This window comes from Mobula birostris, chromosome 1, assembly GCF_030028105.1.
Source record: "Mobula birostris isolate sMobBir1 chromosome 1, sMobBir1.hap1, whole genome shotgun sequence".
Classification (NCBI taxonomy): domain Eukaryota; kingdom Metazoa; phylum Chordata; class Chondrichthyes; order Myliobatiformes; family Myliobatidae; genus Mobula; species Mobula birostris.
Window position 1 is genome coordinate 132,041,725 of NC_092370.1, and position 9,198 is coordinate 132,050,922.

Sequence of the window (9,198 nt, forward strand, 5' to 3'; positions counted from 1 at the left end):
TCTCTCTCTATACCTTCTTTAAGACCAACAATTTTAATATTATTACATCTACTAAAATTTTCCAACACGTCCACTTTCTCCAAGAGTCGATTTCTTTCCGTGTTCCAGACGAGCACATCATTTTCTGTTTTTTCCATTCTATCGTTAATATGCTCCATTGTTCTTTCCATCTTCTGAAGTTTCTTATCCATTTTATCCTGTCTTTTCATAGCTTTATCATAGCACATCTTCACGTCTCTAAGCTCTGTTCTTAATTTTCTTAGTTCAGCCGTTAATTGCAATAAAGCCTCTCTTATGTCTCCGTTGTCGCCTTTACTTCCAATCTCTTCCAGTTCTTCCTCCTCTTCTTCATCTGTATTCTCTGCGGAATCCAATTCTGACTTTGAGTCACTTTCAGTCGCAGTGGCCGTCGGTTCTTGTAGTTTAAATTGTGTTGATTTGCGCGTGCGTACTTCTTTGCACGTGCGCATTTCCAGCATCTTCTTCCGAGAGACCGTTACAGCCGCCATTGCTCCCCGTTCTTCTACACCAGAGATAAAATGCATCTCCTCTGAAGGAGATCCAACCTGAATCTGAGGCTCCATCGCTGCCGTAGGCCCTTTTTCCTTCCCATCTCGCGGCGACTTCACAACAACAGATTTCTTCTGTTGCGGTTTACGAGGCATATCGTAGAGTAGTCTTACGAAGTTTATAAGTAGTTTTTGGAAAGTATTTATTAACTTTACTTTGTTTAAATGGTACTTTGCTGATTTTTTACAGGATAGCTGGATTTACACATTTCAATCCCACGTCATCACGTGACGCCCCGGACACAGTCACTTTGGGTTGGCAACAGCATCTCAAACTCCATCACACAGAGCACTGGTGCCCACCAGGACTGTGTGCTCAGCCCACCGCTGACCCACGACTGCACTGCCAGATCCATCTCAAACAGCATCAAGTTCACTGATGATACAACACTGGCTGGCCTCACCTGCAACAATGATGAGTCAGCATACAGAGAGGAGGTAGAGGGGCTTGTCAAAATGGAGTGAGGGCAACAGCCTGAATCTCAATGAGGACAAAACAAAAGAGATGATTGTGGACTTCAGGAAAGTGCAGAGCACAAACTTCCTTGGTATGCTCATAATGGACCTGAATTAGACCCATTCGTCATTCGTCAAGAAGGCACCATAGTGTCTGCACTTTCTAAGGAGATGGAGGAGTGCAAGGCTCCCCACTCCTATTCTAAAAACTTTCTACAGGAGTCCCATTGAAAACTGAACATAGAACATAGAACATTACAGCACAGTAAAGGCCCTTTGACCTGTCTCATCCATGTTGAGCCATTAATCTGCCTACTCCCATTGACCCGGAGTCAGACCATAGCCCTCCATACCTCTTTCATCCATGTACATATCCAAGTTTCTTTTAAATATTGAAATCAAGCTTGCATCTGTTACGCCCCTGAAATATGGGGAGAATTAATCACAACAGCGATGGGGTGTTTTCTCATTCAGGGTCTTTACTAAAATCAGAAATATACACGAAGTACAAAAAACATATCTTCACAACAAATTGGGTGCAGCAGATTACATATCCTCTGTAAATTACAGTACTATACAGTATTTCCCTGAGACACAGTTCTCATTTTCTCTACTGTTACTGGTGAATACTATGTAGCATTAGCTCAGTCAACTCTCACAAAGCTTAATAAAGTTACTAAGTAAACAATACACAAACAATTGTGCAAAATACATTTACAGATGTGCACATGTAATCCCACAAACTTAATAAAGTTACTAAATAACCAATACCCAAACAATTGTGCAAAATACATTTACAGATGTGCACTTGTAAACTCACAAATGGCAAAAGCACTTGGCGTGGTTACATAAAATGGCGATGGCTTCGCTCACACAAACACTTTAATATACTTGGCAAACCACTACTCTTGACGTAGTCAAAGCGTTACATAAACACTCTCTTGACTCTTTAAACATATTAAAAAGTTATCATGACCTCTTTAACAGGTAAATTACCAACAACATATCTGAAACATGGGGAGAATTCATCACAACAGTGATGGGGTGTTTTCTCATTCAGAGTCTTTACTAAAATGAGGAAAAAAACGCTCTTTCTCCTGGGTATGTGGGTGGAGACAAAAACAATCGACTTCAGGCCAGAAGATCAAGGCTACTCTGTAGATCACTGATAATACAATTAGAACTTAACTTTTAACAATAAAGAATGAACTAAACAGTGAAATGACTTAAATACCTTTTAGCATTTTAGCCCCTTTTAACTTATGTTTTTACCGTTTTTAAACAATTTTTAAACTTGTCACACATCCACCACTTACACTGGGATCTCGTTCCAGACTCTCACCACCCTCTGAGTGAAGAAGGTTTCCCTCATGTTCCCATTGTACGTTTCACCTTTCACCCTTAACCTGTGACTGCTAGTTATAGTCTTACACCACCTCAGTGGAAAGAGCCTGTTTGAATTTACCCTATCTATACCCCTCATACTTCCATCAAACTTCTACACTCTAGAGAATAAAGTTCCAACCTATCCAATATTCTCCTATAACTCAGACCCTCAAATTTCTCAGGACCCTCAGATCCTTGAAAATTTACTCTGTACACTTTCAATCATGTAGATATCTTTCCTGTAGGTAGTTGACCAAAAGTGCACACAGTTCTCCAAATTAGGCCTCACAAATGTCTTATGCAATGTCAACATAACATTCCAACTCCTGTACTCAATAACTTGATTAATGAAGATCATTGTGCCAAAAGTTTTCTTTATGACCTTATCTACCTGTGACGCCATTATCAAGGAATTATGGATCTGTATTCCCCGATCCCTCTGTCCTCTTGCACTCCCCAGTGCTCTAGCGCTCATCGTGTAAGTAGTGCAAAGTTGGAGGGAATAAATACACTCAATGGGCACTTTATCAGTGACACATATACAGTTGTTCATTAATGCAAATACCTAATTAATGTAAATCTCACCGCAGCAGCAGCTCTGGTGATGAATATCTGTTATCTGTCAAGTAGGGTGCCGTGCACAATCCTGATTTGGTGCAGGTAGATGTGACAGCATGGAGGAACATCTGGTGAAACTTCTGAAATGCCTGTTTCACTGCCGCTGCTACTGTGTGATCCAGAATCTCGGGAGGGGAAGGCCCCGAGTCCTCGGCTTTGCTTGTTGCTCGGCGGCCGGGGTGGGGTCAAAGCGCTGGGTGCTCAGTGTCGGGGGACTGGTTGGAGGCTCGAAGTTTTCGGACGGACTCAGAGTTGGCTGTGTTCGGGTGCTTCCAGGGTGCTGCATCAGCAAGTTTGAGGCGCTGGAGGTTCATGGCAGGGAGAGTTTCTCCCTTCTACTGTCTACGTGACATGATGGGCTATCGGGACTTTGAGACCTTTTCATACCGTGCCCATGGCCTGCTCCTTATCAAATTCCGGTATTGCTTTGCTCTGTTGAAACTATATGTTATAATTATGTGTTTTTTTTCTGTTTTAGTCTTGGTCTGTCCTGTGTTTCTGTGATATCATACTGGAGGAACATTGTATCATTTCTAAATGCATTTCTAAATGACAATAAACGAGAACTGAGTGTCCTCATAACCTAATCTAATCTATTCAGCCAATCATGTGGCAGCAAAACAATTCATTAAAGTATGCAGATAAGAGGTTCAATTGTTGTTCAGACATCAGAATGGGGAAGAAATGTGATCTAAGTGACTTTGACCAGGGACTGAATGTTGGTGACTGACATTTGAATATGTCTGAATGTTATTGATCTGGCATTTTCACGCACAACAGTTTCCAGAATTTACAGAGAATGGTGCAATGAACAGTAAAGATCACGTGAGTAGCAGTTCTCTGGGTGAAAATGCCTTGTTAATGAGAGAAGTCAGAAGACAGTAGCCAGACCGGTTCAAGCTTACAAGAAGGCGGCAGTAACGCAGATAACCATGTGTTACAACAGTAGTGTTCAGAACAACATCTCTGGACGGACAACAGATTTAACTTTGAAGTGGATGGGCTACAGAGGCAGAAGACCACAAACATACACTCAGTGGCCAGTTTATTAAATACCTCCTGTATAACCTGGCCATTAAGTGTACATTCCTTTCTCAGAGCATCTTAACATATATATTGTGAATAAAGTTGATCCTTGATCCTTAAAGAACTTTTGTCTCTGTAAAAGCTGTTTTTCCTTAGCTGAATACCATGCAAATCAGTGAAACTTTGCTCAATTTCAAGGAATGGTAATAAATTTCAGCTCAAGTTTGCTTTTACACTCTATATTCACAAAACAACATTGAAGTGCCTTAAAATCTCTGACCAAGATCATTATTATGGGCACTATCAGCTATAAAAGATTTAGATTGCTCTATTGTGCTGCTTGACTGTTTAAATGTAATGTGCATAGTGTTGAATCTTCCAGTGAGCTGTCTGATCTCGCTACTTACAAGTCCCTTGGAACCTACTATGGTCAGCAACTACCCTTTGCAAACACTTCCAGTGGGAACCCGGCTCCCTGTAATGGGCATTGCCAAATATCAGTGGGCAGCTCTGTCTCTGAATGGCCTTGGCAGGCAGAAAGGCCCTGCTCCCAACCCACAGGCTGTCAATTTTGTAAATAACTGGCGTCATTGTAAAATTCTACAAAAAGTAGCCAAAAAATGCCACATTTATAATCCTTATAGTTTATTCTTAAGAAAAAAATGATGACTAACGAATGAGGCCTGCCTCAGTAAGTTCAGATTCAAATTCAGATTTATTTACCATATGTGCATACAGTGAAATGCATCATTTGCATTACCATTGCTGCCTCTACAGAGATTGTACATTCTTCCCATGGCTGCATGGGTTTCCTAAAGGTGCTCCAGTATCCTCCCACTTTCCAAAGCCATATGAGTTACTAGGTTAATTAGTCACATCAGTATAATTTGGTGACATGGGCTTGTTGGGTTGGATGGGCCTGCTATTCCACTGAATTTCTGGTATACTGCTAGTGTCTACCACAGTGGATGCTGACACAAAATACTTTATGTTTGTTGTCCCCATTACTTCCTCTCCAATAGTCCAATATCCATTCTCACCTCTCTTTTACTCATAATATATCTGAAATATATCCTCTTTTGCATCCTCTATTCCACTATCGGCTAGCTTACCTGCATCATTTCACTCTTTATAGCTTTTTGCTTACCTTCACTTGGTTCTTAAAAGCCTCCCTGTCCCCTAACTTCCCACAAATTTTGCTATATCATGTGCCCTCTCTATTCCATTTATGCTGTCTTTGACTTCCCTTGGCAGCCAGAGTTGCCACATCTGCCATTTAGAATAGTTCAATATTGGGATGTATCTATCCTGTGCCTTTCAAATTGCCCCAGAAACTCCACCTCAGTAAAAGTCTTGAGATTCATTTTCTTGCAGGCATTCAGATTAAAGCAAAGAAATACAATAGAAGCAATGAAAACTACACACAAAGACTGACAAACAAACAGTGTGCAAAAGAAGACAAACTATGCAAATACAGAAAATAAGTAACTAAATAAATAGTACAGAAAACATGAGCTGGCCATTTCTTGAAAGTGAGTCCACTGGTTGTGGAATCAGTTCAGAGTTGAGGTGAATGAAGCTATCCCATTACTGATGACTATTCCTGTTTATATTTCTCTTGTTTTTATGCCTTGAATGAAATGAATAGCTAAGATGTAGCCTGATTGGATGTACAGTGAAGAATTAAAATATCTCTTTTGTTAGTTTTCTTAGTTTCTTCCTCAAGTCACAAGGAATCCTTGAAACCAAGGCAAAAATATCCGAGAGGATCTCTGGAGCTCATTTGACATTGTCTGGCTCAGAGTCACAATACAAGTGACCTCAGCCACCCAACAGCATGATCAGATGATAGGTAAGCAGCAATTTATCTGATTCAAGACCCAAGTTTATTTAATGTGTGTACATTAAAGCATATGGTGAATTGTGCTGTTTGTTTTAACAACTAACACACTCAAGGGCATATTAGGGGCAGCCAGCAGGTGTCACCACACATTATGGTACCAACATCGGGTGCCCACAATATTTGATAGATCAATATGGAACACAACAAGCAGCAAAACAACAAGAGTAAAACAAGACCCATTCTTCCCTCCACCCACACCGATGAACAGTCCACTAATCCCAGTGTCAGGCCTGCACAGTCAAACAGCTGCCAGTCTTCATCCAGCTACCACAAGTCACCTGCCACTCATTTCCAACTCATCACCTGCGGCTAATTCAAACCCAGCTCTTATACACCCTTGTTCCCCCATTGAACCAGCCGGTGTCAACCATCAAGGCCACATCTGCCACGTCCATTCAGTCCTCCAGCGTCTCCTTGAAAGCTAACGGTACTGCAAGTTACTGAAATACCAATTCTACACTCCAGTCATTTCCTTCCTGGTTTATATCCTTGCTCCCAAAGGAATAACCGTGGACCCAGTGAAAGTGTGTGCTGTAGTTGAATGGCCCCAACGTTACTCCCTTAAACAGATGCAACGCTTCTTGGCCTTCTCCAACTTCTATTGCCGGTTCATTAGAAACTACAGCTAAATTGCCGCTGCTCTCACCTTCCTCACCAAGTCACCTACCTCACAGATAATCTGAATTAAATTGACTTTATTACTTACATCCTTCATATACATGAGGAGTAAAAACCTTTATGTTAAGTCTTCATCTAAATGAGAAATGTTCTGTTTATAGTAATTTATAATAAATATTATATACAACACAATAGTCAATATAATACAGAAATACAGTTGCATCAGCATGAACAGAGCAGTCTGATGGCCTGGTGGAAGAAGCTGTCCCGGAGCCTGTTGGTCCTGGCTTTTATTCTGCGGTACCGTTTCCCAGATGGTAGCAGCTGGAACAACTTGTGACTATTTTCTAAATGGAGAGCAAATTCATAAATCAGGGGTGCAGTGCAAAGGGACGTCAGAGTCCTAGTGCAGGATTCCCTGAAGGTTGACTTGCAGGTTGAGTTGGTTGTAAGGAAGGCAGATGCGATGTTAGCACTCAGTTTGAGAAAGCTAGAGTATAAAAGCAAGGATATAAAGCTGAGGTTTAATAAAACATCGGTCAGACCACATTTAGAGTACTGTGAGCAATTTTTGGTCCCTTATCTAAGAAAGGACAAGCTGGCATTGGTGAAGGTCCAGCGGAGGTTCATAATTCCTGGAATGGAAAGGTTACTATGGCTCTGAGCCTGTACTCACTGAAGTTTAGAAAAATGAGGTGGGGAGTGTGGCATCTCATTTAAACCTATTGAATATTGAAAGCCCTAGATAAAGTGGACGTAGAAAGGATATTTCCTATAGTGGGGAAGTCTAGGACAAGCGGGCACACACTCAAGGATACTCCTTTACAACAGAGATTAGGAGGAATTTCTTTAGATAGAAGGTGGTGACTCTGTGCAATTCATTGTCGCAGGTGGCCTTGGATATACTGGGTATACTTAAAGTGGAGATACATAGGTTCATAAAAATAAGGGCATCGAAGGTGAAGGCAGGAGAATGGGGTTGAGAGGGATAATAAATCAACCAAGACAAAATGGTGGAGCAGACTCAATGAGATCACTGGCCTAATTCTGCTCCAATGTCTTATGTTAGACATTAATCTCTTAAATCCTATGGCTATTGGAATCATTTCCTCACAAATCTAGTGACCTGAGTTTAGTCATAACCTCTGACTTTATCTATGTGAAATTGCAATTTTGCTTGTGACTGCATAGTATTCCTCCATGTGCTCCAATTTCCTCCCATCTCCTAAAGACACACGAGATGCTAAGTTAATTGGCCACAGAAAGTTACTCCCAGTGTGTAGGTGAACAGTAGAATCTGGAACGAGTTGATGACAACGTGAAGAGAATAGTTTGTGGTGGAATTGAATTACTCTGTGAGCAACTTAGATTCGATGGACTGAAATGGCCTCCTGCTAAATCAGAGTTTGTGTTAGTCTTTCTTTGGTTGCAAAAGGTAATTGTTCAGAGATAGATATCAATCCTTACTGACAGCTGCCCTCTCGCTAAAACGTTTGGAACCAAGCAAATTGTGATATGTAATTGTTTAGGTTCAATCCACCCTTTTGAATTACCCACCCACACAGCAAAGTGGTACCAACCTCTGCCTTTGGTTAATTGGTTCAAAAGTTATCAAACCGCCAGAAAGCCTCTGAAATGAGAAAAGAATGATCTTTTAACAAATAAATACCTAAAATAATTCTGTGATGAAATGTAGGAAGCATTATCAGCAGCATTGCAGTTCTGAGTAAAATTCTAAATATTCAGATCTGGCAGGAATAAAGTGTATGGAAACTACTAAAGAAACTATATCTAGTACTATATAGCACATATAGCACTATAGCTTCTGGAAAGTGCTATAGGGCTATTGAAACAAATTCCATGACATTTTAAAAGTTTCTTCCCCCAGCCAGTTAACCTGATCAACCATTCAAGTTAACTCCCCCACCCCCTCTATCTATTAGCCTAGTCATTTCACTGTAAACACTTTGAACCACTTTTTATCATGTTGTTTACATTGTAAATAATGATGTTTCTTAATTATGCGACACAGACTGAACTCTAACTTTTGTGTTTGAGGAAAAATGTGTAACCATAGATTCGCAAAGAATGTGATACCTGGAGAAGATAGATAGCTAGATGGATACTTTATTGATCCCAAAGGAAAGTCCAGTGTCACAGTAGCATTACAAGTGCACAGATATAAATATCAGAAGAGAATTGGAAAGAATAAAAAGTAAGTTACCACAAACAGTCAAACAGGAGGGTATCTTCACTTCCCCGGCTATAGGTTGACTCATTATAGAGCCTAGTGGCCGAGGGTAAGAATGACCTCATACAGCACTCTTCGGAGCAGTGCAGTTGTCTTAGTCTATTACTGAGAGTGCTTCTCTGTTCAGCCATGGTGGTGTTGGCATAACCCGTCTCAATGCCATTGCCCCAACACATCACCGCATAGAAGATTGTACTGGAAACAACAAACTGGTAGACATGTGAAGGAGAGGCCGGCATACTCTGAAGGACTTCAGTCCCTTCAGGAAGTAGAGGCGACTCTGGCCCTTCTTGTACACAGACTCTGTGTTGGTGCTCTAGTCAAGTCTGTCATCCAGCTGCCCCTCAAGGGACTTGTAGGTCCTTACCACA

General features: G+C 41.0%; 1 protein-coding gene across 2 annotated transcripts in view; it reads left to right on the top strand.

The window, feature by feature from the left end:
* The window catches only part of LOC140199916 (coiled-coil domain-containing protein 102A-like), a 649,450-nt gene extending 643,621 nt beyond the window's left edge, over positions 1-5,829 (top strand). The window contains exon 10 of one of the 2 annotated variants that reach the window (XR_011886535.1): positions 5,760-5,829. The gene's annotated coding sequence lies outside the window, so the exon portion shown is untranslated. Of the gene's footprint in view, positions 1-759; positions 784-5,759 lie in introns of those variants that run through there. The other variant, XR_011886536.1, reaches the window with a different exon arrangement.
* The last annotated feature ends 3,369 nt before the right edge of the window (positions 5,830-9,198 follow it).